Genomic DNA, 26756 nt, shown 5'->3' with positions numbered 1-26756 from the left:
TGTCTGAATGCAGTCTTCATGTTTTTTTTGTTAAATGTAGCCAGAATAAAGTTTTATTTCTACATGCAGTATTCATTTTAATAGTTAAATGTAGCCAGAATAAATATCTCTCTGAATGCAGCATTCATGTTTTTTAGTTAAATGTAGCCAGAATAAATGTCTCTGTCTGAATGCAGGGTTCATGTTTAATAGTTAAATGTAGCCAGAATAAAGTTCTCTGTCTAAATGCAGTGTTCATGTTTAATAGTTAAATGTAGCCAGAATAAAGTTCTCTGTTTAAATGAAGAGTTCATATTTAATTGTTAAATGTAGCCAGAATAAAGGTCTCTATCTGAATGCAGTGTTCATGTTTTTTTTATTAAATGTAGCCAGAATAAAGGTCTCTGTCTAAATGCAGTGTTCATGTTTTTTATGTTAAATGTAGCCAGAATAGGTGTTCTTTTTCTTAATGCAGTTTCATGTTTAATAGTTAAATGTAGCCAGAATAAAGGTCTCTGTCTGAATGCAGCGTTCATGTTTAATTGTTAAATGTAGCCAGAATAAAGGTCTCTGTCTGAATGCAGCATTCATGTTTTTAGGTTAAATGTAGCCAGAATAAATGTCTCTGTCTGAATGCAGCGTTCATGTTTATAGTTAAATGTAGCCAGAATAAAGGTCTCTGTCTGAAAGCAACGTTCATGTTTAATAGTTAAATGTAGCCAGAATAAAGTTCTCTGTCTGAATGCAGCGTTATGTTTAATAGTTAAATGTAGCCAGAATAAAGGTCTCTGTCTGAATGCAGTATTCATGTTTTTATGTTAAATGTAGCCAGAATAAAGTTCTCTGTCTGAATGCAGTGTTCATGTTTAATAGTTAAATGTAGCCAGAATAAAGTTCTTTGTTTGAATGCAGTGTTCATGTTTAATAGTTAAATGTAGCCAGAATAAAGTTATCTGTCTAAATGCAATATTAATGTTTTTTTGTTAAATGTAGCCAGAATAAATTTCTCTGTCTGAATGCAGCATTCATGTTTTTATGTTAAATGTAGCCAGAATAAAGGTCTCTGTCTGAATGCAGCGTTCATGTTTAATAGTTAAATGTAGCCAGAATAAAGGTTTCTTTCTGAATGCAGTATTCATGTTTTTAGGTTAAATGTAGCCAGAATAAATGTCTCTGTCTGAATGCAGCGTTCATGTTTAATAGTTAAATGTAGCCAGAATAAATGTATCTGTCTGAATGCAGTATTCATGTTTAATAGTTAAATGTAGCCAGAATAAAAAATCTCTGTCTGAATGCAGTATTCATGTTTTATGTTAAATGTAGCCAGAATAAAGTTCTCTGTCTAAATGCAGTGTTCATGTTTAATAGTTAAATGTAGCCAGAATAAAGTTCTCTGTCTAAATGCAGTATTCATGTTTTTTTGTTAAATGTAGCCAGAATAAATTTCTCTGTCTGAATGCAGCATTCATGTTTTTTATGTTAAATGTAGCCAGAATAAAGGTCTCTGTCTGAATGCAGCGTTCATGTTTAATAGTTAAATGTAGCCAGAATAAAGGTCTCTTTCTGAATGCAGTATTCATGTTTTTTAGGTTAAATGTAGCCAGAATAAATGTCTCTTGTCTGAATGCAGCGTTCATGTTTAATAGTTAAATGTAGCCAGAATAAATGTCTCTGTCTGAATGCAGAATTCATGTTTCTAAGTTAAATGTAGCCAGAATAAAAATCTCTGTCTGAATGCAGTATTCATGTTTTACGTTAAATGTAGCCAGAATAAAGTTCTCTGTCTTAAATGCAGTGTTCATGTTTAATAGTTAAATGTAGCCAGAATAAAGGTCTCTGTCTGAATGCAGTATTCATGTTTTAGGTTAAATGTAGTTAGAATAAATGTATTCTGTCTGAATGCAGCGTTCATGTTTAATGGTTAAATGTAGCCAGAATAAAGGTCTCTGTTTAAATGCAGCGTTCATGTTTAATAGTTAAATGTAGCCAGAATAAAGTTCTCTGTCTGAATGCAGTGTTTATTTTTTTTTGTTAAATGTAGCCAGAATAAAGTTCTCTGTCTGAATGCAGTATTCAAATTTTTTGTTAAATGTAGCCAGAATAAACTTCTCTGTCTGAATGCAGCGTTCATGTTTGAGAGTTAAATGTAGCCAGAATAAAGGTTTCTGTCTGAATGCAGCATTCATGTTTTTTGTTAAATGTAGCCAGAATAAAGTTCTCTTTCTGAATGCAGTGTTCATGTTTTAATAGTTAAATGTAGCCAGAATAAATTTCTCTGTTCTAAATGCAAAGTTCATGTTTAATAGTTAAATGTAGCCAGAATAAAGGTCTCTGTCTGAATGCAGTGTTCATGTTTTTTTGTTAAATGTAGCCAGAATAAAGTTCTATTTCTGAATGCAGTATTCATGTTTAATAGTTAAATGTAGCCAGAATAAAGGTCTCTGTCTGAATGCAGCATTCATGTTTTTTAGTTAAATGTAGCCAGAATAAAATGTCTCTGTCTGAATGCAGGGTTCATGTTTAATAGTTAAATGTAGCCAGAATAAAGTTCTCTGTCTGAATGCAGTGTTCATGTTTAATAGTTAAATGTAGCCAGAATAAAGTCTCTGTTTGAATGCAGAGTTCATGTTTAATAGTTAAATGTAGCCAGAATAAAGGTCTCTGTCTGAATGCAGTGTTCATGTTTTTTAGTTAAATGTAGCCAGAATAAAGGTCTCTGTCTGAATGCAGTGTTCATGTTTTTATGTTAAATGTAGCCAGAATAAAGTTCTCTGTCTGAATGCAGTTTTCATGTTTAATAGTTAAATGTAGCCAGAATAAAGGTCTCTGTCTGAATGCAGCGTTCATGTTTAATAGTTAAATGTAGCCAGAATAAAGGTCTCTGTCTGAATGCAGCATTCATGTTTAATAGTTAAATGTAGCCAGAATAAATGTCTCTGTCTGAATGCAGCGTTCATGTTTAATAGTTAAATGTAGCCAGAATAAAGGTCTCTGTCTGAATGCAGCGTTCATGTTTAATAGTTAAATGTAGCCAGAATAAAGTTCTCTGTCTGAATGCAGCGTTCATGTTTAATAGTTAAATGTAGCCAGAATAAAGATCTCTGTCTGAATGCAGTATTCATGTTTTATGTTAAATGTAGCCAGAATAAAGTTCTCTGTCTAAATGCAGTGTTCATGTTTAATAGTTAAATGTAGCCAGAATAAAGTTCTCTGTCTGAATGCAGTGTTCATGTTTAATAGTTAAATGTAGCCAGAATAAAGTTCTCTGTCTGAATGCAGTATTCATGTTTTTTTGTTAAATGTAGCCAGAATAAATTTCTCTGTCTGAATGCAGCATTCATGTTTTATGTTAAATGTAGCCAGAATAAAGGTCTCTGTCTGAATGCAGTGTTCATGTTTAATAGTTAAATGTAGCCAGAATAAAGTTCTCTGTCTGAATGCAGTATTCATGTTTTTTAGTTAAATGTAGCCAGAATAAATGTCTCTGTCTGAATGCAGCGTTCATGTTTAATAGTTAAATGTAGCCAGAATAAATGTCTCTGTCTGAATGCAGTATTCATGTTTTTAGTTAAATGTAGCCAGAATAAATGTCTCTGTCTGAATGCAGCGTTCATGTTTAATAGTTAAATGTAGCCAGAATAAAGTTCTCTGTCTAAATGCAGTGTTCATGTTTAATAGTTAAATGTAGCCAGAATAAAGGTCTCTGTCTGAATGCAGTATTCATGTTTTTAGGTTAAATGTAGCCAGAATAAATGTTTAATGTCTGAATGCAGCGTTCATGTTTAATAGTTAAATGTAGCCAGAATAAAGGTCTCTGTCTAAATGCAGTGTTCATGTTTAATAGTTAAATGTAGCCAGAATAAAGGTCTCTGTCTGAATGCAGTGTTCATGTTTTCTTGTTAAATGTAGCCAGAATAAAGTTCTCTGTCTGAATGCAGTGTTCATGTTTTTTTGTTAAATGTAGCCAAAATAAACTTCACTGTCTGAATGCAGCGTTTATGTTTAAGAGTTAAATGTAGCCAGAATAAAGGTCTCTATCTCAATGCAGCATTTATGTTTTGGGATAAATGTAGCCAGAATAAAGTTCTCTTTTCTGAATGCAGTGTTCATGTTTAATAGTTAAATGTAACAAGAATAAAATCTCTGTCTGAAAACAGCATTCATTTTTAGGTTAAATGTAGACAGAATAAAGTTATTGTCTAAATGCAGTGTTCATGTTTAATAGTTAAATGTAGCCAGAAAGAAGTTCTTTGTCTGAATGCAGTAGTCATGTTTAATAGTTAAATGTAGTCAGAATAAACGTCTCTGTCTGAATGCAGTATTCAAGTATTCATGTTAAATGTAGCCAGAATAAAGGTCTCTGTCTGAATGCAGTATTCATGTTTTTATTTTAAATGTAGCCAGAATAAAGTTCTCTGTCTAAATGCAGTGTTCATGTTTAATAGTTAAATGTAGCCAGAATAAAGGTCTCTGTCTGAATGCAGCTTTTCTGTTTTTTAGGTTAAATATAGCCAGAATAAATGTCTCCGTCTGAATGCAGTGTTTATGTTTAATAGTTAAATGTAGCCAGAATAAAGGTCTCTGTCTAAATGCAGCGTTTATGTTTAATAGTTAAATGTAGCCAGAATAAAGGTCTCTATCTGAATGCAGTGTTCATGTTTTATGTTAAAAGTAGCCAAAATAAATTTCTCTGTTTAAATGAAAAGTTCATGTTTCATAGTTAAATGTAGACAGAATAAAGGTCTCTGTCTGAATGCAGTCTTCATGTTTTCTTTTGTTAAATGTAGACAGAATAAACTTTTATTTCTACATGCAGTATTCATTTTAAGAGTTAAATGTAGCCAGAATAAATATCTCTCTCTGAAAGCAGCATTGATGTTTTAGGTTAAATGCAGCCAGAATAAATGTCTCTGTCTGAATGCAGGGTTCATGTAAAATAGTTAAATGTAGCCAGAATAAAGTTCTCTCTCTAAATGCAGTGTTCATGTTCAATACATAAATGTAGCCAGAATAAAGTTCTCTGTTTAAATGAAGAGTTCATATTTAATTGTTAAATGCACACAGAATAAAGGTCTCTATCTGAATGCAGTGTTCATGTTTTTTTTTTATTAAATGTAGCCAGAATAAAGGTCTCTGTCTAAATGTAGTGTTCAAGTTTTTATGTAAAATGTAGCCAGAATAGGTGTTATTTTCTTAATTCAGTTTTCATGTTTAATAGTTAAATGTAGCCAGAATAAAGGTCGCTGTCTGAATGCAGCGTTCATGTTTAATTGTTAAATATAGCCAGAATAAAGGTCTTTGTCTGAATGCAGCATTCATGTTTTTTAGGTTAAATGTATCAAGAATAAATGTCTCCGTCTGATTGCAGCGTTCATGTTTACAGTTAAATGAATCCAGAATAAAGGTCACTGTCTGAAAGTAACGTTCATGTTTAATTGTTAAATGTAGCCAGAATAATGTTCTCTGTCTGAATGCAGCGTTAGTGTTTAATAGTTAAATGAATCCAGAATAAAGATATCTGTCTGAATGCAGTATTCAAGTTTTTATGTTAAATGTAGCCACAACAAAGTTCTCTGTCTAAATTGAGTGTTCATGTTTAATAGTTAAATGTAGCCAGAAAGAAGTTCTTTGTTTGAATGCAGTGTTCATGTTTAATAGTTAAATGTAGCCAGAATAAAGTTATCTGTCTAAATACAATATTAATGTTTTTTTGTTAAATGTAGTCAGAATAAATTTCTCTGTCTGAATGCAGCATTCATGTTTTATGTTAAATGTAGCCAGAATAAAGGTCTCTGTCTGAATGCAGCGTTCAAGTTTAATAGTTAAATGTAGCCAGAATAAAGGTTTCTTTCTGAATGCAGTATTCATGTTTTTTAGGTTAAATGTAGCAAGAATAAATGTCTCTTGTCTGAATGCAGCGTTCATGTTTAATAGTTAAATGTAGCCAGAATAAATGTATCTGTCTGAATGCAGAATTCATGTTTCTAAGTTAAAGTGAGCCAGAATGAAAATCTCTGTCTGAATGCAGTATTAATGTTTTACGTTAAATATAGCCAGAATAAAGTTCTCTGCTTAAATGCACTGTTCTTGTTTAACAGTAAAATGTAGGCAGAATAAAGGTGATTGTCTTAATGCAGTATTCATGTTTTAGGTTAAATGTAGTTAGAATAAATGTATTAATGTCTGAATGCAGCGTTCATGTTTAATGGTTAATGTAGCCAGAATAAAGGTCTCTGTTTAAATGCAGCGACTATCTTTAATAGTTAAATGTAGCCAAAACAAATTTCTCTGTCTGAATGCAGTGTTTATTTTTTTTCTTGTTAAAAGTAGCCAGAATAAAGTTCTTTGTCTGAATGCAGTATTCAAATTTTTTGTTATATATAGCCAGAATAAACTTCACTGTCTGAATGCAGCGTTTATGTTTGAGAGTTAAATGTAGCCAGAATAAAGGTTTCTATCTCAATGCAGCATTTATGTTTTGGGATAAATGTAGCCAGAATAAAGTTCTTTTCTGAATGCAGTGTTCATGTTTTTTATGTTAAAAGTAGCCAAAATAAATTTCTCTGTTTAAATGAAAAGTTCATGTTTCATAGTTAAATGTAGACAGAATAAAGGTCTCTGTCTGAGTGCAGTCTTCATGTTTTCTTTTGTTAAATGTAGACATAATAAACTTTTATTTCTACATGCAGTATTCATTTTTAAGAGTTAAATGTAGCTAGAATAAATATCTCTCTCTGAAAGCAGCATTGATGTTTTTAGGTTAAATGCAGCCAGAATAAATGTCTCTGTCTGAATGCAGGGTTCATGTAAAATATTCAAATGTAGCCAGAATAAAGTTCTCTCTCTAAATGCAGTGTTCATGTTCAATACATAAATGTAGCCAGAATAAAGTTCTCTGTTTAAATGAAGAGTTCATATTTAATTGTTAAATGCACACAGAATAAAGGTCTCTATCTAAATGCAGTGTTCATGTTTTTTTATTAAATGTAGCCAGAATAAAGGTCTCTGTCTAAATGTAGTGTTCAAGTTTTTATGTAAAATGTAGCCAGAATAGGTGTTATTTTCTTAATTCAGTTTTCATGTTTAATAGTTAAATGTAGCCAGAATAAAGGTCGCTGTCTGAATGCAGCGTTCATGTTTAATTGTTAAATATAGCCAGAATAAAGGTCTTTGTCTGAATGCAGCATTCATGTTTTTAGGTTAAATGTATCAAGAATAAATGTCTCCGTCTGATTGGAGCGTTCATGTTTACAGTTAAATGAATCCAGAATGAAGGTCACTGTCTGAAAGTAACGTTCATGTTTAATTGTTAAATGTAGCCAGAATAATGTTCTCTGTCTGAATGCAGCGTTAGTGTTTAATAGTTAAATGAATCCAGAATAAAGATATCTGTCAGAATGCAGTATTCAAGTTTTTATGTTAAATGTAGCCAGAACAAAGTTCTCTGTCTAAATTCAGTGTTCATGTTTAATAGTTAAATGTAGCCAGAAAGAAGTTCTTTGTTTGAATGCAGTGTTCATGTTTAATAGTTAAATGTAGCCAGAATATAGTTATCTGTCTAAATACAATATTAATGTTTTTTTGTTAAATGTAGTCAGAATAAATTTCTCTGTCTGAATGCAGCATTCATGTTTTTTATGTTAAATGTAGCCAGAATGAAGGTCTCTGTCTGAATGCAGCGTTCAAGTTTAATAGTTAAATGTAGCTAGAATAAAGGTTTCTTTCTGAATGCAGTATTCATGTTTTTAGGTTAAATGTAGCAAGAACAAATGTACTTGCCTGAATGCAGCGTTCATGTTTAATAGTTAAATGTAGCCAGAATAAATGTATCTGTCTGAATGCAGTATTCATGTTTCTAAGTTAAAGTGAGCCAGAATGAAAATCTCTGTCTGAATGCAGTATTAACGTTTTACGTTAAATATAGCCAGAATAAAGTTCTCTGCTTAAATGCACTGTTCTTGTTTAACAGTAAAATGTAGGCAGAATAAAGGTGATTGTCTTAATGCAGTATTCATGTTTTTAGGTTAAATGTAGTTAGAATAAATGTATTAATGTCTGAATGCAGCGTTCATGTTTAATGGTTAATGTAGCCAGAATAAAGGTCTCTGTTTAAATGCAGCGACTATCTTTAATAGTTAAATGTAGCCAAAACAAATTTCTCTGTCTGAATGCAGTGTTTATTTTTTTCTTGTTAAAAGTAGCCAGAATAAAGTTCTTTGTCTGAATGCAGTATTCAAATTTTTTTGTTATATATAGCCAGAATAAACTTCACTGTCTGAATGCAGCGTTTATGTTTGAGAGTTAAATGTAGCCAGAATAAAGGTTTCTATCTCAATGCAGCATTTATGTTTTGGGATAAATGTAGCCAGAATAAAGTTCTTTTCTGAATGCAGTGTTCATGTTTAATAGTTAAATGTAACAAGAATAAAATCTCTGTCTGAAAACAGCATTCATCTTTTTAGGTTAAATGTAGCCAGAATAAAGTTATTTGTCTAAATGCAGTGTTCATGTTTAATAGTTAAATGTAGCCAGAAAGAAGTTCTTTGTCTGAATGCAGTAGTCATGTTTAATAGTTAAATGTAGACAGAATAAAGGTCTCTGTCTGAATGCAGCATTCATGTTTTTTGGTTAAATGTAGACAGAATAAAGGTCTCTGTCTGAATGCAGCATTCATGTTTTTAGTTAAATGTAGCCAGAATAAAGTTCTCTGTCTAAATACAATGTTCATGTTTTTTGATAAATGTAGCGATAATAAACTTCACTGTCTGAAAGCAGCGTTCATGTTTAATGTTAAATGTAGCCAGAATAAAGTTTTCTCTCTAAATGTAGTGTTCATGTTTAATAATTAAATGTAGCCAGAATAAAGGTCTCTATCTCAATGCAGCATTTATGTTTTTAGGATAAATGTAGCCAGAATAAAGTTATTTTTCTGAATGCAGTGTTCATGTTTATTAGTTAAATGTAGTCAGAATAAAGATCTCTGTCTGAATGCATTGTTGATGGTTTTATGTTAAATATAGCCAGAATAAAGTTCTCTACGTAAATACAGTGTTCATATTTAATAGATAAATGTAGCCAGAATAAAGTTCTCTGTCTGAATGCAGTTTTCATGTTTAATAGTTAAATGTATCCAGAATAATCGTCTGTGTCTGAATGCTGTATTCATGTTGTTATCTTAAATATAGCCAGAATAAGTGTCTCTGTTTGAATTCATCGTTCATATATAATAGTTAAATGTAGCCAGAATAAAGGTCTCTATTTGAATGCAACATTTATGTTTTAGGTTAATAGTAGCCAAAACAAAGTTCTCTGTCTGAATGCAGTGTTTATTTTAATAGTTAAATGTAGCCAGAATAAAGATCTCTGTCTGAAAGCAGCATTTATGTTTTAGGTTAAATGTAGCCAGAATAAATGTCTCTGTCTGAATGCAGCGTTCATGTTTAATAGTTAAATGTAGCCAGAATAAAGGTCTCTATCTAAATGCAATTTTAAAGTTTTTAGTTAAATGTAGCCAGAATAAACTATAATGTCTGAATGCAGCGTTCATGTTTAAGAGTTAAATGTAGCCAGAATAAAATTTTCTCTCTGAATGTGGTGTTCATGTTTAATAAATAAATGTAGACAGAATTAAGGTTTCTGTCTGAATGCAGCATTCATGTCTTTAGGTTAAATGTAGCCAGAATAAAGTTCTCTGTCTAAATACAATGTTTATGTTTTTTGTTAAATGTAGCCAGAATAAACTTCACTGTCTGAATGCAGCGTTCATGTTTAAGTGTTAAATGTAGCCAGAATAAAGATCTCTGTCTGAATGCAGTATTCAAGTTTTTTGTTAAATGTAGCTAGAATAAAATCTCTATCTCAATGAGGGCATTTATATTTTTAGGATAAATGTAGCCAGAATACAGTTCTTTTTCTGAATGCTGTGTTCATGTTTTTTTGTTAAATGTTGCCAGAATAAAGTTCTCTACGTAAATACAGTGTTCATATTTAATAGTTATATGTAGCCAGAATAAAGTTCTCTGTCTGAATGCAGTTTTCATGTTTAATAGTTAAATGTATCCAGAATAAAGGTGTTTGTCTGAATGCAGTATTCAAGTTTTTATCTTAAATGTAGCCAGAATAAATGTCTTTGTTTGAATTCAGCGTTCATGTTTAATAGTAAATTGTAGCCAGAATAATGTTATCTGTCTAAAAGCAGTGTTCATGTTTAATAATTAAATGTAGCCAAAATAACGAGCTCTGTCTAAATGCAGTGTTCATGTTTTTAGGTTAAATGTAGCCAAAATAAACTTCAATGTCTGAATGCAGCGTTGATGTTTAAGAGTTAAATGTAGCCAGAATAAAGTTTTCTCTCTAAATGTAGTGTTCATGTTTAATAAATAAATGTAGACAGAATGATGGTCTCTGTCTGAATGCAGCATTCATGTATTTAGGTTAAATTTACCCAGAATAAAGTTCTCTGTCTAAATACAATGTTCATGTTTTTTGTTAAATGTAGCCAAAATAAACTTCACTGTCTGAATGCAGCGTTTATGTTTAAGAGTTAAATGTAGCCAGAATAAAGGTCTCTATCTCAATGCGGCATTTATGTTTTTGGGATAAATGTAGCCAGAATAAAGTTCTTTTTCTGAATGCAGTGTTCATGTTTAATAGTTAAATGTAACAAGAATACAAATCTCTGTCTGAAAACAGCATTCATCTTTTTAGGTTAAATGTAGACAGAATAAAGTTATTAGTCTAAATACAGTGTTCATGTTTAATAGTTAAATGTAGCCAGAAAGAAGTTCTTTGTCTGAATGCAGTAGTCATGTTTAATAGTTAAATGTAGTCAGAATAAACGTCTCTGTCTGAATGCAGTATTCAAGTATTCATGTTAAATGTAACCAGAATAAAGGTCTCTGTCTGAATGCAGTATTCAAGTTTTTATTTTAAATGTAGCCAGAATTAAGTTCTCTGTCTAAAGGCAGTGTTAATGTTTAATAGTTAAATGTAGCCTCAATAAAGGTCTCTGTCTGGTTGCAGCTTTTCTGTTTTTAGGTTAAATATAGCCAGAATAAATGTCTCCGTCTGAATGCAGTGTTTATGTGTAATAGTTAAATGTAGCCAGAATAAAGGTCTCTGTCTAAATGCAGCGTTTATCTTTAATAGTTAAATGTAGCCAGAATAAAGGTCTCTATCTGAATGCAGTGTTCATGTTTTTATGTTAAAAGTAGCCAAAATAAATTTCTCTGTTTAAATGAAAAGTTCATGTTTCATAGTTAAATGTAGACAGAATAAAGGTCTCTGTCTGAATGCAGTCTTCATGTTTTTTTTTTGTTAAATGTAGACATAATAAACTTTTATTTCTACATGCAGTATTCATTTTTAAGAGTTAAATGTAGCTAGAATAAATATCTCTCTCTGAAAGCAGCATTGATGTTTTTAGGTTAAATGCAGCCAGAATAAATGTCTCTGTCTGAATGCAGGGTTCATGTAAAATACTCAAATGTAGCCAGAATAAAGTTCTCTCTCTAAATGCAGTGTTCATGTTCAATACATAAATGTAGCCAGAATAAAGTTCTCTGTTTAAATGAAGAGTTCATATTTAATTGTTAAATGCACACAGAATAAAGGTCTCTATCTGAATGCAGTGTTCATGTTTTTTTATTAAATGTAGCCAGAATAAAGGTCTCTGTCTAAATGTAGTGTTCAAGTTTTTATGTAAAATGTAGCCAGAATAGGTGTTATTTTCTTAATTCAGTTTTCATGTTTAATAGTTAAATGTAGCCAGAATAAAGGTCGCTGTCTGAATGCAGCGTTCATGTTTAATTGTTAAATATAGCCAGAATAAAGGTCTTTGTCTGAATGCAGCATTCATGTTTTTAGGTTAAATGTATCAAGAATAAATGTCTCCGTCTGATTGGAGCGTTCATGTTTACAGTTAAATGAATCCAGAATAAAGGTCACTGTCTGAAAGTAACGTTCATGTTTAATTGTTAAATGTAGCCAGAATAATGTTCTCTGTCTGAATGCAGCGTTAGTGTTTAATAGTTAAATGAATCCAGAATAAAGATATCTGTCTGAATGCAGTATTCAAGTTTTTATGTTAAATGTAGCCACAACAAAGTTCTCTGTCTAAATTGAGTGTTCATGTTTAATAGTTAAATGTAGCCAGAAAGAAGTTCTTTGTTTGAATGCAGTGTTCATGTTTAATAGTTAAATGTAGCCAGAATATAGTTATCTGTCTAAATACAATATTAATGTTTTTTTTGTTAAATGTAGTCAGAATAAATTTCTCTGTCTGAATGCAGCATTCATGTTTTTTATGTTAAATGTAGCCAGAATGAAGGTCTCTGTCTGAATGCAGCGTTCAAGTTTAATAGTTAAATGTAGCCAGAATAAAGGTTTCTTTCTGAATGCAGTATTCATGTTTTAGGTTAAATGTAGCAAGAACAAATGTACTTGCCTGAATGCAGCGTTCATGTTTAATAGTTAAATGTAGCCAGAATAAATGTATCTGTCTGAATGCAGAATTCATGTTTCTAAGTTAAAGTGAGCCAGAATGAAAATCTCTGTCTGAATGCAGTATTAACGTTTTACGTTAAATATAGCCAGAATAAAGTTCTCTGCTTAAATGCACTGTTCTTGTTTAACAGTAAAATGTAGGCAGAATAAAGGTGATTGTCTTAATGCAGTATTCATGTTTTTAGGTTAAATGTAGTTAGAATAAATGTATTAATGTCTGAATGCAGCGTTCATGTTTAATGGTTAATGTAGCCAGAATAAAGGTCTCTGTTTAAATGCAGCGACTATCTTTAATAGCTAAAGGTAGCCAAAACAAATTTCTCTGTCTGAATGCAGTGTTTATTTTTTTTTCTTGTTAAAAGTAGCCAGAATAAAGTTCTTTGTCTGAATGCAGTATTCAAATTTTTTGTTATATATAGCCAGAATAAACTTCACTGTCTGAATGCAGCGTTTATGTTTGAGAGTTAAATGTAGCCAGAATAAAGGTTTCTATCTCAATGCGGCATTTATGTTTTTGGGATAAATGTAGCCAGAATAAAGTTCTTTTTCTGAATGCAGTGTTCATGTTTTTATGTTAAAAGTAGCCAAAATAAATTTCTCTGTTTAAATGAAAAGTTCATGTTTCATAGTTAAATGTAGACAGAATAAAGGTCTCTGTCTGAGTGCAGTCTTCATGTTTTCTTTTGTTAAATGTAGACATAATAAACTTTTATTTCTACATGCAGTATTCATTTTTAAGAGTTAAATGTAGCTAGAATAAATATCTCTCTCTGAAAGCAGCATTGATGTTTTTAGGTTAAATGCAGCCAGAATAAATGTCTCTGTCTGAATGCAGGGTTCATGTAAAATATTCAAATGTAGCCAGAATAAAGTTCTCTCTCTAAATGCAGTGTTCATGTTCAATACATAAATGTAGCCAGAATAAAGTTCTCTGTTTAAATGAAGAGTTCATATTTAATTGTTAAATGCACACAGAATAAAGGTCTCTATCTAAATGCAGTGTTCATGTTTTTTTATTAAATGTAGCCAGAATAAAGGTCTCTGTCTAAATGTAGTGTTCAAGTTTTTATGTAAAATGTAGCCAGAATAGGTGTTATTTTCTTAATTCAGTTTTCATGTTTAATAGTTAAATGTAGCCAGAATAAAGGTCGCTGTCTGAATGCAGCGTTCATGTTTAATTGTTAAATATAGCCAGAATAAAGGTCTTTGTCTGAATGCAGCATTCATGTTTTTTAGGTTAAATGTATCAAGAATAAATGTCTCCGTCTGATTGGAGCGTTCATGTTTACAGTTAAATGAATCCAGAATGAAGGTCACTGTCTGAAAGTAACGTTCATGTTTAATTGTTAAATGTAGCCAGAATAATGTTCTCTGTCTGAATGCAGCGTTAGTGTTTAATAGTTAAATGAATCCAGAATAAAGATATCTGTCAGAATGCAGTATTCAAGTTTTTATGTTAAATGTAGCCAGAACAAAGTTCTCTGTCTAAATTCAGTGTTCATGTTTAATAGTTAAATGTAGCCAGAAAGAAGTTCTTTGTTTGAATGCAGTGTTCATGTTTAATAGTTAAATGTAGCCAGAATATAGTTATCTGTCTAAATACAATATTAATGTTTTTTTGTTAAATGTAGTCAGAATAAATTTCTCTGTCTGAATGCAGCATTCACGTTTTTATGTTAAATGTAGCCAGAATGAAGGTCTCTGTCTGAATGCAGCGTTCAAGTTTAATAGTTAAATGTAGCTAGAATAAAGGTTTCTTTCTGAATGCAGTATTCATGTTTTTAGGTTAATTGTAGCAAGAACAAATGTACTTGCCTGAATGCAGCGTTCATGTTTAATAGTTAAATGTAGCCAGAATAAATGTATCTGTCTGAATGCAGTATTCATGTTTCTAAGTTAAAGTGAGCCAGAATGAAAATCTCTGTCTGAATGCAGTATTAACCTTTTACGTTAAATATAGCCAGAATAAAGTTCTCTGCTTAAATGCACTGTTCTTGTTTAACAGTAAAATGTAGGCAGAATAAAGGTGATTGTCTTAATGCAGTATTCATGTTTTTAGGTTAAATGTAGTTAGAATAAATGTATTAATGTCTGAATGCAGCGTTCATGTTTAATGGTTAATGTAGCCAGAATAAAGGTCTCTGTTTAAATGCAGCGACTATCTTTAATAGCTAAAGGTAGCCAAAACAAATTTCTCTGTCTGAATGCAGTGTTTATTTTTTTTCTTGTTAAAAGTAGCCAGAATAAAGTTCTTTGTCTGAATGCAGTATTCAAATTTTTTGTTATATATAGCCAGAATAAACTTCACTGTCTGAATGCAGCGTTTATGTTTGAGAGTTAAATGTAGCCAGAATAAAGGTTTCTATCTCAATGCGGCATTTATGTTTTTGGGATAAATGTAGCCAGAATAAAGTTCTTTTTCTGAATGCAGTGTTCATGTTTAATAGTTAAATGTAACAAGAATACAAATCTCTGTCTGAAAACAGCATTCATCTTTTTAGGTTAAATGTAGACAGAATAAAGTTATTTGTCTAAATACAGTGTTCATGTTTAATAGTTAAATGTAGCCAGAAAGAAGTTCTTTGTCTGAATGCAGTAGTCATGTTTAATAGTTAAATGTAGACAGAATAAAGGTCTCTGTCTGAATGCAGCATTCATGTCTTTTGGTTAAATGTAGACAGAATAAAGGTCTCTGTCTGAATGCAGCATTCATGTCTTTTGGTTAAATGTAGCCAGAATAAAGTTTTCTGTCTAAATACAATGTTCATGTTTTTGATAAATGTAGCGATAATAAACTTCACTGTCTGAAAGCAGCGTTCATGTTTAAGTGTTAAATGTAGCCAGGATAAAGTTTTCTCTCTAAATGTAGTGTTCATGTTTAATAATTAAATGTAGCCAGAATAAAGGTCTCTATCTCAATGCAGCATTTATGTTTTTAGGATAAATGTAGCCAGAATAAAGTTATTTTTCTGAATGCAGTGTTCATGTTTATTAGTTAAATGTAGTCACAATAAAGATCTCTGTCTGAATGCATTGTTGATGGTTTTATGTTAAATATAGCCAGAATAAAGTTCTCTACGTAAATACAGTGTTCATATTTAATAGATATATGTAGCCAGAATAAAGTTCTCTGTCTGAATGCAGTTTTCATGTTTAATAGTTAAATGTATCCAGAATAATCGTCTGTGTCTGAATGCTGTATTCAAGTTGTTATCTTAAATATAGCCAGAATAAGTGTCTCTGTTTGAATTCATCGTTCATATATAATAGTTAAATGTAGCCAGAATAAAGGTCTCTATTTGAATGCAACATTTATGTTTTTAGGTTAATAGTAACCAAAACAAAGTTCTCTGTCTGAATGCAGTGTTTATTTTAATAGTTAAGTGTGGCCAGAATAAAGATCTCTGTCTGAAAGCAGCATTTATGTTTTTAGGTTAAATGTAGCCAGAATAAATGTCTCTGTCTGAATGCAGCGTTCATGTTTAATAGTTAACTGTAGCCAGAATAAAGGTCTCTATCTAAATGCAATTTTAAAGTTTTTAGCCTAAATGTAGCCAGAATAAACTATAATGTCTGAATGCAGCGTTCATGTTTAAGAGTTAAATGTAGCCAGAATAAAATTTTCTCTCTGAATGTGGTGTTCATGTTTAATAAATAAATGTAGACAGAATTAAGGTTTCTGTCTGAATGCAGCATTCATGTCTTTAGGTTAAATGTAGCCAGAATAAAGTTCTCTGTCTAAATACAATGTTTATGTTTTTTGTTAAATGTAGCCAGAATAAACTTCACTGTCTGAATGCAGCGTTCATGTTTAAGTGTTAAATGTAGCCAGAATAAAGATCTCTGTCTGAATGCAGTATTCAAGTTTTTTGTTAAATGTAGCTAGAATAAAATCTCTATCTCAATGAGGGCATTTATATTTTTAGGATAAATGTAGCCAGAATACAGTTCTTTTTCTGAATGCTGTGTTCATGTTTTTTTGTTAAATGTTGCCAGAATAAAGTTCTCTACGTAAATACAGTGTTCATATTTAATAGTTATATGTAGCCAGAATAAAGTTCTCTGTCTGAATGCAGTTTTCATGTTTAATAGTTAAATGTATCCAGAATAAAGGTGTTTGTCTGAATGCAGTATTCAAGTTTTATCTTAAATGTAGCCAGAATAAATGTCTTTGTTTGAATTCAGCGTTCATGTTTAATAGTAAATGTAGCCAGAATAATGTTATCTGTCTAAAAGCAGTGTTCATGTTTAATAATTAAATGTAGCCAAAATAACGAGCTCTGTCTAAATGCAGTGTTCATGTTTTTAGGTTAAATGTAGCCAAAATAAACTTCAATGTCTGAATGCAGCGTTGATGTTTAAGAGTTAAATGTAGCCAGAATAAAGTTTTCTCTCTAAATGTAGTGTTCATGTTTAATAAATAAATGTAGACAGAATGATGGTCTCTGTCTGAATGCAGCATTCATGTATTTAGGTTAAATTTACCCAGAATAAAGTTCTCTGTCTAAATACAATGTTCATGTTTTTTGTTAAATGTAGCCAAAATAAACTTCACTGTCTGAATGCAGCGTTTATGTTTAAGAGTTAAATGTAGCCAGAATAAAGGTCTCTATCTCAATGCGGCATTTATGTTTTGGGATAAATGTAGCCAGAATAAAGTTCTTTTCTGAATGCAGTGTTCATGTTTAATAGTTAAATGTAACAAGAATACAAATCTCTGTCTGAAAACAGCATTCATCTTTTTAGGTTAAATGTAGACAGAATAAAGTTATTAGTCTAAATACAGTGTTCATGTTTAATAGTTAAATGTAGCCAGAAAGAAGTTCTTTGTCTGAATGCAGTAGTCATGTTTAATAGTTAAATGTAGTCAGAATAAACGTCTCTGTCTGAATGCAGTATTCAAGTATTCATGTTAAATGTAGCCAGAATAAAGGTCTCTGTCTGAATGCAGTATTCAAGTTTTATTTTAAATGTAGCCAGAATTAAGTTCTCTGTCTAAATGCAGTGTTAATGTTTAATAGTTAAATGTAGCCTCAATAAAGGTCTCTGTCTGAATGCAGCTTTTCTGTTTTAGGTTAAATATAGCCAGAATAAATGTCTCCGTCTGAATGCAGTGTTTATGTGTAATAGTTAAATGTAGCCAGAATAAAGGTCTCTGTCTAAATGCAGCGTTTATCTTTAATAGTTAAATGTAGCCAGAATAAAGGTCTCTATCTGAATGCAGTGTTCATGTTTTTATGTTAAAAGTAGCCAAAATAAATTTCTCTGTTTAAATGAAAAGTTCATGTTTCATAGTTAAATGTAGACAGAATAAAGGTCTCTGTCTGAGTGCAGTCTTCATGTTTTCTTTTGTTAAATGTAGACATAATAAACTTTTATTTCTACATGCAGTATTCATTTTAAGAGTTAAATGTAGCTAGAATAAAATCTCTCTCTGAAAGCAGCATTGATGTTTTAGGTTAAATGTAGCCAGAATAAATGTCTCTGTCTGAATGCAGGGTTCATGTAAAATAGTTCAAATGTAGCCAGAATAAAGTTCTCTCTCTAAATGCAGTGTTCATGTTCAATACATAAATGTAGCCAGAATAAAGTTCTCTGTTTAAATGCAGAGTTCATATTTAATTGTTAAATGCACACAGAATAAAGGTCTCTATCTGAATGCAGTGTTCATGTTTTTTTTTATTAAATGTAGCCAGAATAAAGGTCTCTGTCTAAATGCAGTGTTCAAGTTTTATGTAAAATGTAGCCAGAATAGGTGTTATTTTCTTAATTCAGTTTTCATGTTTAATAGTTAAATGTAGCCAGAATAAAGGTCGCTGTCTGAATGCAGCGTTCATGTTTAATTGTTAAATATAGCCAGAATAAAGGTCTTTGTCTGAATGCAGCATTCATGTTTTTAGGTTAAATGTATCAAGAATAAATGTCTCCGTCTGATTGCAGCGTTCATGTTTACAGTTAAATGAAGCCAGAATAAAGGTCACTGTCTGAAAGTAACGTTCATGTTTAATTGTTAAATGTAGCCAGAATAATGTTCTCTGTCTGAATGCAGCGTTAGTGTTTAATAGTTAAATGAATCCAGAATAAAGATATCTGTCTGAATGCAGTATTCAAGTTTTATGTTAAATGTAGCCAGAACAAAGTTCTCTGTCTAAATTGAGTGTTCATGTTTAATAGTTAAATGTAGCCAGAAAGAAGTTCTTTGTTTGAATGCAGTGTTCATGTTTAATAGTTAAATGTAGCCAGAATATAGTTATCTGTCTAAATACAATATTAATGTTTTTTTTGTTAAATGTAGTCAGAATAAATTTCTCTGTCTGAATGCAGCATTCATGTTTTTATGTTAAATGTAGCCAGAATAAAGGTCTCTGTCTGAATGCAGCGTTCAAGTTTAATAGTTAAATGTAGCCAGAATAAAGGTTTCTTTCTGAATGCAGTATTCATGTTTTTTAGGTTAAATGTAGCAAGAACAAATGTACTTGTCTGAATGCAGCGTTCATGTTTAATAGTTAAATGTAGCCAGAATAAATGTATCTGTCTGAATGCAGAATTCATGTTTCTAAGTTAAAGTGAGCCAGAATAAAATCTCTGTCTGAATGCAGTATTAACGTTTTACGTTAAATATAGCCAGAATAAAGTTCTCTGCTTAAATGCACTGTTCTTGTTTAACAGTAAAATGTAGGCAGAATAAAGGTGATTGTCTTAATGCAGTATTCATGTTTTTTAGGTTAAATGTAGTTAGAATAAATGTATTAATGTCTGAATGCAGCGTTCATGTTTAATGGTTAATGTAGCCAGAATAAAGGTCTCTGTTTAAATGCAGCGACTATCTTTAATAGTTAAAGGTAGCCAAAACAAATTTCTCTGTCTGAATGCAGTGTTTATTTTTTTTTCTTGTTAAAAGTAGCCAGAATAAAGTTCTTTGTCTGAATGCAGTATTCAAATTTTTTGTTATATATAGCCAGAATAAACTTCACTGTCTGAATGCAGCGTTTATGTTTGAGAGTTAAATGTAGCCAGAATAAAGGTTTCTATCTCAATGCGGCATTTATGTTTTGGGATAAATGTAGCCAGAATAAAGTTCTTTTCTGAATGCAGTGTTCATGTTTTATGTTAAAAGTAGCCAAAATAAATTTCTCTGTTTAAATGAAAAGTTCATGTTTCATAGTTAAATGTAGACAGAATAAAGGTCTCTGTCTGAATGCAGTCTTCATGTTTTTTTTGTTAAATGTAGACATAATAAACTTTTATTTCTACATGCAGTATTCATTTTAAGAGTTAAATGTAGCTAGAATAAATATCTCTCTCTGAAAGCAGCATTGATGTTTTAGGTTAAATGTAGCCAGAATAAATGTCTCTGTCTGAATGCAGGGTTCATGTAAAATATTAAATGTAGCCAGAATAAAGTTCTCTCTCTAAATGCAGTGTTCATGTTCAATACATAAATGTAGCCAGAATAAAGTTCTCTGTTTAAATGAAGAGTTCATATTTAATTGTTAAATGCACACAGAATAAAGGTCTCTATCTAAATGCAGTGTTCATGTTTTTTTTATTAAATGTAGCCAGAATAAAGGTCTCTGTCTAAATGTAGTGTTCAAGTTTTTATGTAAAATGTAGCCAGAATAGGTGTTATTTTCTTAATTCAGTTTTCATGTTTAATAGTTAAATGTAGCCAGAATAAAGGTCGCTGTCTGAATGCAGCGTTCATGTTTAATTGTTAAATATAGCCAGAATAAAGGTCTTTGTCTGAATGCAGCATTCATGTTTTTAGGTTAAATGTATCAAGAATAAATGTCTCCGTCTGATTGGAGCGTTCATGTTTACAGTTAAATGAAGCCAGAATGAAGGTCTCTGTCTGAAAGTAACGTTCATGTTTAATAGTTAAATGTAGCCAGAATAAAGTTCTCTGTCTGAATGCAGCGTTAGTGTTTAATAGTTAAATGAATCCAGAATAAAGATATCTGTCAGAATGCAGTATTCAAGTTTTATGTTAAATGTAGCCAGAATAAAGTTCTCTGTCTAAATTCAGTGTTCATGTTTAATAGTTAAATGTAGCCAGAAAGAAGTTCTTTGTTTGAATGCAGTGTTCATGTTTAATAGTTAAATGTAGCCAGAATATAGTTATCTGTCTAAATACAATATTAATGTTTTTTTGTTAAATGTAGTCAGAATAAATTTCTCTGTCTGAATGCAGCATTCACGTTTTATGTTAAATGTAGCCAGAATGAAGGTCTCTGTCTGAATGCAGCGTTCAAGTTTAATAGTTAAATGTAGCTAGAATAAAGGTTTCTTTCTGAATGCAGTATTCATGTATTCATGTTTTTTTTAGGTTAATTGTAGCAAGAACAAATGTACTTGCCTGAATGCAGCGTTCATGTTTAATAGTTAAATGTAGCCAGAATAAATGTATCTGTCTGAATGCAGTATTCATGTTTCTAAGTTAAAGTGAGCCAGAATGAAAATCTCTGTCTGAATGCAGTATTAACCTTTTACGTTAAATATAGCCAGAATAAAGTTCTCTGTTTAAATGCACTGTTCTTGTTTAACAGTAAAATGTAGCAGAATAAAGGTGATTGTCTTAATGCAGTATTCATGTTTTAGGTTAAATGTAGTTAGAATAAATGTATTAATGTCTGAATGCAGCGTTCATGTTTAATGGTTAATGTAGCCAGAATAAAGGTCTCTGTTTAAATGCAGCGACTATCTTTAATAGTTAAAGGTAGCCAAAACAAATTTCTCTGTCTGAATGCAGTGTTTATTTTTTTTTCTTGTTAAAGTAGCCAGAATAAAGTTCTTTGTCTGAATGCAGTATTCAAATTTTTGTTATATATAGCCAGAATAAACTTCACTGTCTGAATGCAGCGTTTATGTTTGAGAGTTAAATGTAGCCAGAATAAAGGTTTCTATCTCAATGCAGCATTTATGTTTTTGGGATAAATGTAGCCAGAATAAAGTTCTTTTCTGAATGCAGTGTTCATGTTTAATAGTTAAATGTAACAAGAATACAAATCTCTGTCTGAAAACAGCATTCATCTTTTTTAGGTTAAATGTAGACAGAATAAAGTTATTTGTCTAAATACAGTGTTCATGTTTAATAGTTAAATGTAGCCAGAAAAAAGTTCTTTGTCTGAATGCAGTAGTCATGTTTAATAGTTAAATGTAGACAGAATAAAGGTCTCTGTCTGAATGCAGCATTCATGTTTTTGGTTAAATGTAGACAGAATAAAGGTCTCTGTCTGAATGCAGCATTCATGTTTTTGGTTAAATGTAGCCAGAATAAAGTTTTCTGTCTAAATACAATGTTCATGTTTTGATAAATGTAGCGATAATAAACTTCACTGTCTGAAAGCAGCGTTCATGTTTAATGTTAAATGTAGCCAGAATAAAGTTTTCTCTCTAAATGCAGTGTTCATGTTTAATAATTAAATGTAGCCAGAATAAAGGTCTCTATCTCAATGCAGCATTTATGTTTTTAGGATAAATGTAGCCAGAATAAAGTTATTTTTCTGAATGCAGTGTTCATGTTTATTAGTTAAATGTAGCCAGAATAAAGATCTCTGTCTGAATGCATTGTTCATGGTTTTATGTTAAATGTAGCCAGAATAAAGTTCTCTACGTAAATACAGTGTTCATATTTAATAGATAAATGTAGCCAGAATAAAGTTCTCTGTCTGAATGCAGTTTTCATGTTTAATAGTTAAATGTATCCAGAATAATCGTCTCTGTCTGAATGCTGTATTCAAGTTGTTATCTTAAATGTAGCCAGAATAAGTGTCTCTGTTTGAATTCATCGTTCATATATAATAGTTAAATGTAGCCAGAATAAAGGTCTCTATTTGAATGCAACATTTATGTTTTTTAGGTTAATAGTAGCCAAAATAAAGTTCTCTGTCTGAATGCAGTGTTTATTTTAATAGTTAAATGTAGCCAGAATAAAGATCTCTGTCTGAAAGCAGCATTTATGTTTTTTTAGGTTAAATGTAGCCAGAATAAATGTCTCTGTCTGAATGCAGCGTTCATGTTTAATAGTTAAATGTAGCCAGAATAAAGGTCTCTATCTAAATGCAGTTTTAAAGTTTTAGTTAAATGTAGCCAGAATAAACTATAATGTCTGAATGCAGCGTTCATGTTTAATAGTTAAATGTAGCCAGAATAAAATTTTCTCTCTGAATGCAGTGTTCATGTTTAATAAATAAATGTAGACAGAATTAAGGTTTCTGTCTGAATGCAGCATTCATGTTTTAGGTTAAATGTAGCCAGAATAAAGTTCTCTGTCTAAATACAATGTTTATGTTTTTTTGTTAAATGTAGCCAGAATAAACTTCTCTGTCTGAATGCAGCGTTCATGTTTAATGTTAAATGTAGCCAGAATAAAGATCTCTGTCTGAATGCAGTATTCATGTTTTTTTGTTAAATGTAGCCAGAATAAAATCTCTATCTCAATGAGGGCATTTATATTTTTAGGATAAATGTAGCCAGAATAAAGTTCTTTTCTGAATGCAGTGTTCATGTTTTTTTGTTAAATGTAGCCAGAATAAAGTTCTCTACGTAAATGCAGTGTTCATATTTAATAGTTAAATGTAGCCAGAATAAAGTTCTCTGTCTGAATGCAGTTTTCATGTTTAATAGTTAAATGTAGCCAGAATAAAGGTGTTTGTCTGAATGCAGTATTCAAGTTTTTATCTTAAATGTAGCCAGAATAAATGTCTTTGTTTGAATGCAGCGTTCATGTTTAATAGTAAATGTAGCCAGAATAATGTTATCTGTCTAAAAGCAGTGTTCATGTTTAATAATTAAATGTAGCCAAAATAACGAGCTCTGTCTAAATGCAGTGTTCATGTTTTTTAGGTTAAATGTAGCCAAAATAAACTTCAATGTCTGAATGCAGCGTTGATGTTTAAGAGTTAAATGTAGCCAGAATAAAGTTTTCTCTAAATGCAGTGTTCATGTTTAATAAATAAATGTAGACAGAATAAAGGTCTCTGTCTGAATGCAGCATTCATGTATTTAGGTTAAATGTAGCCAGAATAAAGTTCTCTGTCTAAATACAATGTTCATTTTTTGTTAAATGTAGCCAAAATAAACTTCTCTGTCTGAATGCAGCGTTTATGTTTAAGAGTTAAATGTAGCCAGAATAAAGGTCTCTATCTCAATGCAGCATTTATGTTTTGGGATAAATGTAGCCAGAATAAAGTTCTTTTTCTGAATGCAGTGTTCATGTTTAATAGTTAAATGTAACAAGAATAAAATCTCTGTCTGAAAACAGCATTCATCTTTTAGGTTAAATGTAGCCAGAATAAAGTTATTAGTCTAAATGCAGTGTTCATGTTTAATAGTTAAATGTAGCCAGAAAGAAGTTCTTTGTCTGAATGCAGTAGTCATGTTTAATAGTTAAATGTAGTCAGAATAAACGTCTCTGTCTGAATGCAGTATTCAAGTATTCATGTTAAATGTAGCCAGAATAAATGTCTCTGTGTGAATGCAGCGTTCATGTGTATAGTTAAATGTAGCCAGAATAAAGTTCCCTGTCTAAATGCAGTGTTCATGTTTTTAGGTTAAATGTAGCCAGAATAAAGGTCTCTGTCTGAATGCAGCTATCATGTTTAATAGTTAAATGTAGCCAGAATAAAGTTCTCTGTCTAAATGCAGTGTTCATGTTTAATAGTTAAATGTAGCCAGAATAAAGGTCTCTGTCTAAATGCAGTGTTTATGTTTAATAGTTAAATGTAGCCAGAATAAAGATCTCTGTCTGAATGCAGCATTCATGTTGTTAGGTTAAATGTAGCCAGAATAAATTTATCTGTCTGAATGCAGCGTTCATGTTTAATAGTTAAATGTAGCCAGAATAAAGATCTCTGTCTGAATGCAGTGTTCATGTTTTTTTTTTGTTAAATGTAGCCAGAATAAAGTTCTCTGTCTGAATGCAGTATTCAAATTTGTTAGTTAAATGTAGCCAGAATAAAGTTCTCTGTCTGAATGCATAGTTCATGTTTAATAGTTAAATGTAGCCAGAATAAATGTCTCTGTCTGAATGCAGTATTCATGTTTTAAGTTAAATGTAGCCAGAATAAAAATCTCTGTCTGAATGCAGTGTTCATGTTTTACGTTAAATGTAGCCAGAATAAAGTTCTCTGTTTAAATGCAGTGTTCATATTTAATAGTTAAATGTAGCCAGAATAAAGGTCTCTGTCTGAATGCAGTATTCATGTTTTTTAGGTTAAATGTAGCCAGAATAAAGGTCTCTGTCTGAATGCAGTATTCAGTTTTATGTTAAATGTAGCCAGAATAAATGTCTTTTTCTTAATTCAGTTTTCATGTTTAATAGTTAAATGTAGCCAGAATAAAGGTCTCTGTCTGAATGCAGCGTTCATGTTTAATAGTTAAATGTAGCCAGAATAAAGGTCTCTGTCTGAATGCAGTATTCATGTTTTATGTTAAATGTAGCCAGAATAAATGTCTCTTTCTCTTAATGCAGCTTTCATGTTTAATAGTTAAATGTAGCCAGAATAAAAGTTCTCTCTGAATGCAGAGTTCATGTTTAATAGTTAAATGTAGCCAGAATAAAGATCTCTGTCTGAATGCAGTATTCAAGTTTTTTATTAAATGTAGCCAGAATAAAGTCTCTGTCTGAATGCAGCGTTCATGTTTTAGTTAAATGTAGCCAGAACAAAGTTCTCTGTCTGAATGCAGTGTTCATGTTTAATAGTTAAATGTAGCCAGAATAAACGTCTCTGTCTGAATGCAGTGTTCATGTTTAATAGTTAAATGTAGCCAGAAAAAGTTCTTTGTCTGAATGCAGTGTTCATGTTTAATAGTTAAATGTAGCCAGAATAAAGTTCTCTGTCTAAATACAATATTCATGTTTTTTTTGTTAAATGTAGCCAGAATAAATTCTCTGTCTGAATGCAGCATTCATGTTTTATGTTAAATGTAGCCAGAATAAAGGTCTCTGTCTGAATGCAGCGTTCATGTTTAATAGTTAAATGTAGCCAGAATAAATGTCTCTTTCTTAATGCAGTATTCATGTTTAATAGTTAAATGTAGCCAGAATAAAGGTCTCTGTCTGAATGCAGCGTTCATGTTTAATAGTTAAATGTAGCCAGAATAAAAGTCTCTGTCTGAATGCAGTATTCATGTTTTTGTTAAATGTAGCCAGAATAAATTCTCTGTCTGAATGCAGTGTTCATTTTTTTTGTTAAATGTAGCCAGAATAAAGTTCTCTGTCTTAAATGCATTTTCATGTTTAATAGTTAAATGTAGCCAGAATAAAGGTCTCTGTCTGAATGCAGCTTTTCATGTTTTTAGGTTAAATGTAGCCAGAATAAATGTCTCTGTCTGAATGCAGTATTCATGTTTTAGGTTAAATGTAGCCAGAATAAAGGTCTCTGTCTGAATGCAGTATTCATGTTTTATAGTTAAATGTAGCCAGAATAAATGTCTCTTGTCTGAATGCAGTTTCATGTTTAATAGTTAAATGTAGCCAGAATAAAGGTCTCTGTCTGAATGCAGTGTTCATGTTTAATAGTTAAATGTAGCCAGAATAAAGGTCTCTGTCTGAATGCAGTATTCATGTTTTGTAGCCAGTTAAATGTAGCCAGAATAAAGTCTGTCTGAATGCAGTGTTCATGTTTTTTTTTAAATGTAGCCAGAATAAATGTCTCTGTCTGAATGCAGTGTTCATGTTTAATAGTTAAATGTAGCCAGAATAAAGGTCTCTGTCTAAATGCAGCGTTCATGTTTAATATGTTAAATGTAGCCAGAATAAAGGTCTCTGTCTGAATGCAGTGTTCATGTTTTTTTGTTAAATGTAGCCAGAATAAACTTCTCTGTTTAAATGCAGAGTTCATGTTTAATAGTTAAATGTAGCCAGAATAAAGGTCTCTGTCTGAATGCAGTGTTCATGTTTTTTTTTGTTAAATGTAGCCAGAATAAAGTTCTCTGTCTAAATGCAGTTCATTTTTTTATGTTAAATGTAGCCAGAATAAATTCTCTGTCTAATGCAGTATTCATTTTAATAGTTAAATGTAGCCAGAATAAAGATCTCTCTCTGAATGCAGCATTCATGTTTTAGTTAAATGTAGCCAGAATAAATGTCTCTGTCTGAATGCAGTGTTCATGTTTAATAGTTAAATGTAGCCAGAATAAAGTTCTCTGTCTAAATGCAGTGTTCATGTTTAATAGTTAAATGTAGCCAGAATAAAGTTCTCTGTCTAAATGCAGAGTTCATGTTTAATTGTTAAATGTAGCCAGAATAAAGGTCTCTGTCTGAATGCAGT

This window comes from Tachypleus tridentatus, chromosome 7 (assembly GCF_004210375.1).
Source record: "Tachypleus tridentatus isolate NWPU-2018 chromosome 7, ASM421037v1, whole genome shotgun sequence".
Classification (NCBI taxonomy): domain Eukaryota; kingdom Metazoa; phylum Arthropoda; class Merostomata; order Xiphosura; family Limulidae; genus Tachypleus; species Tachypleus tridentatus.
This window is presented reverse-complemented; position numbering follows the sequence as displayed.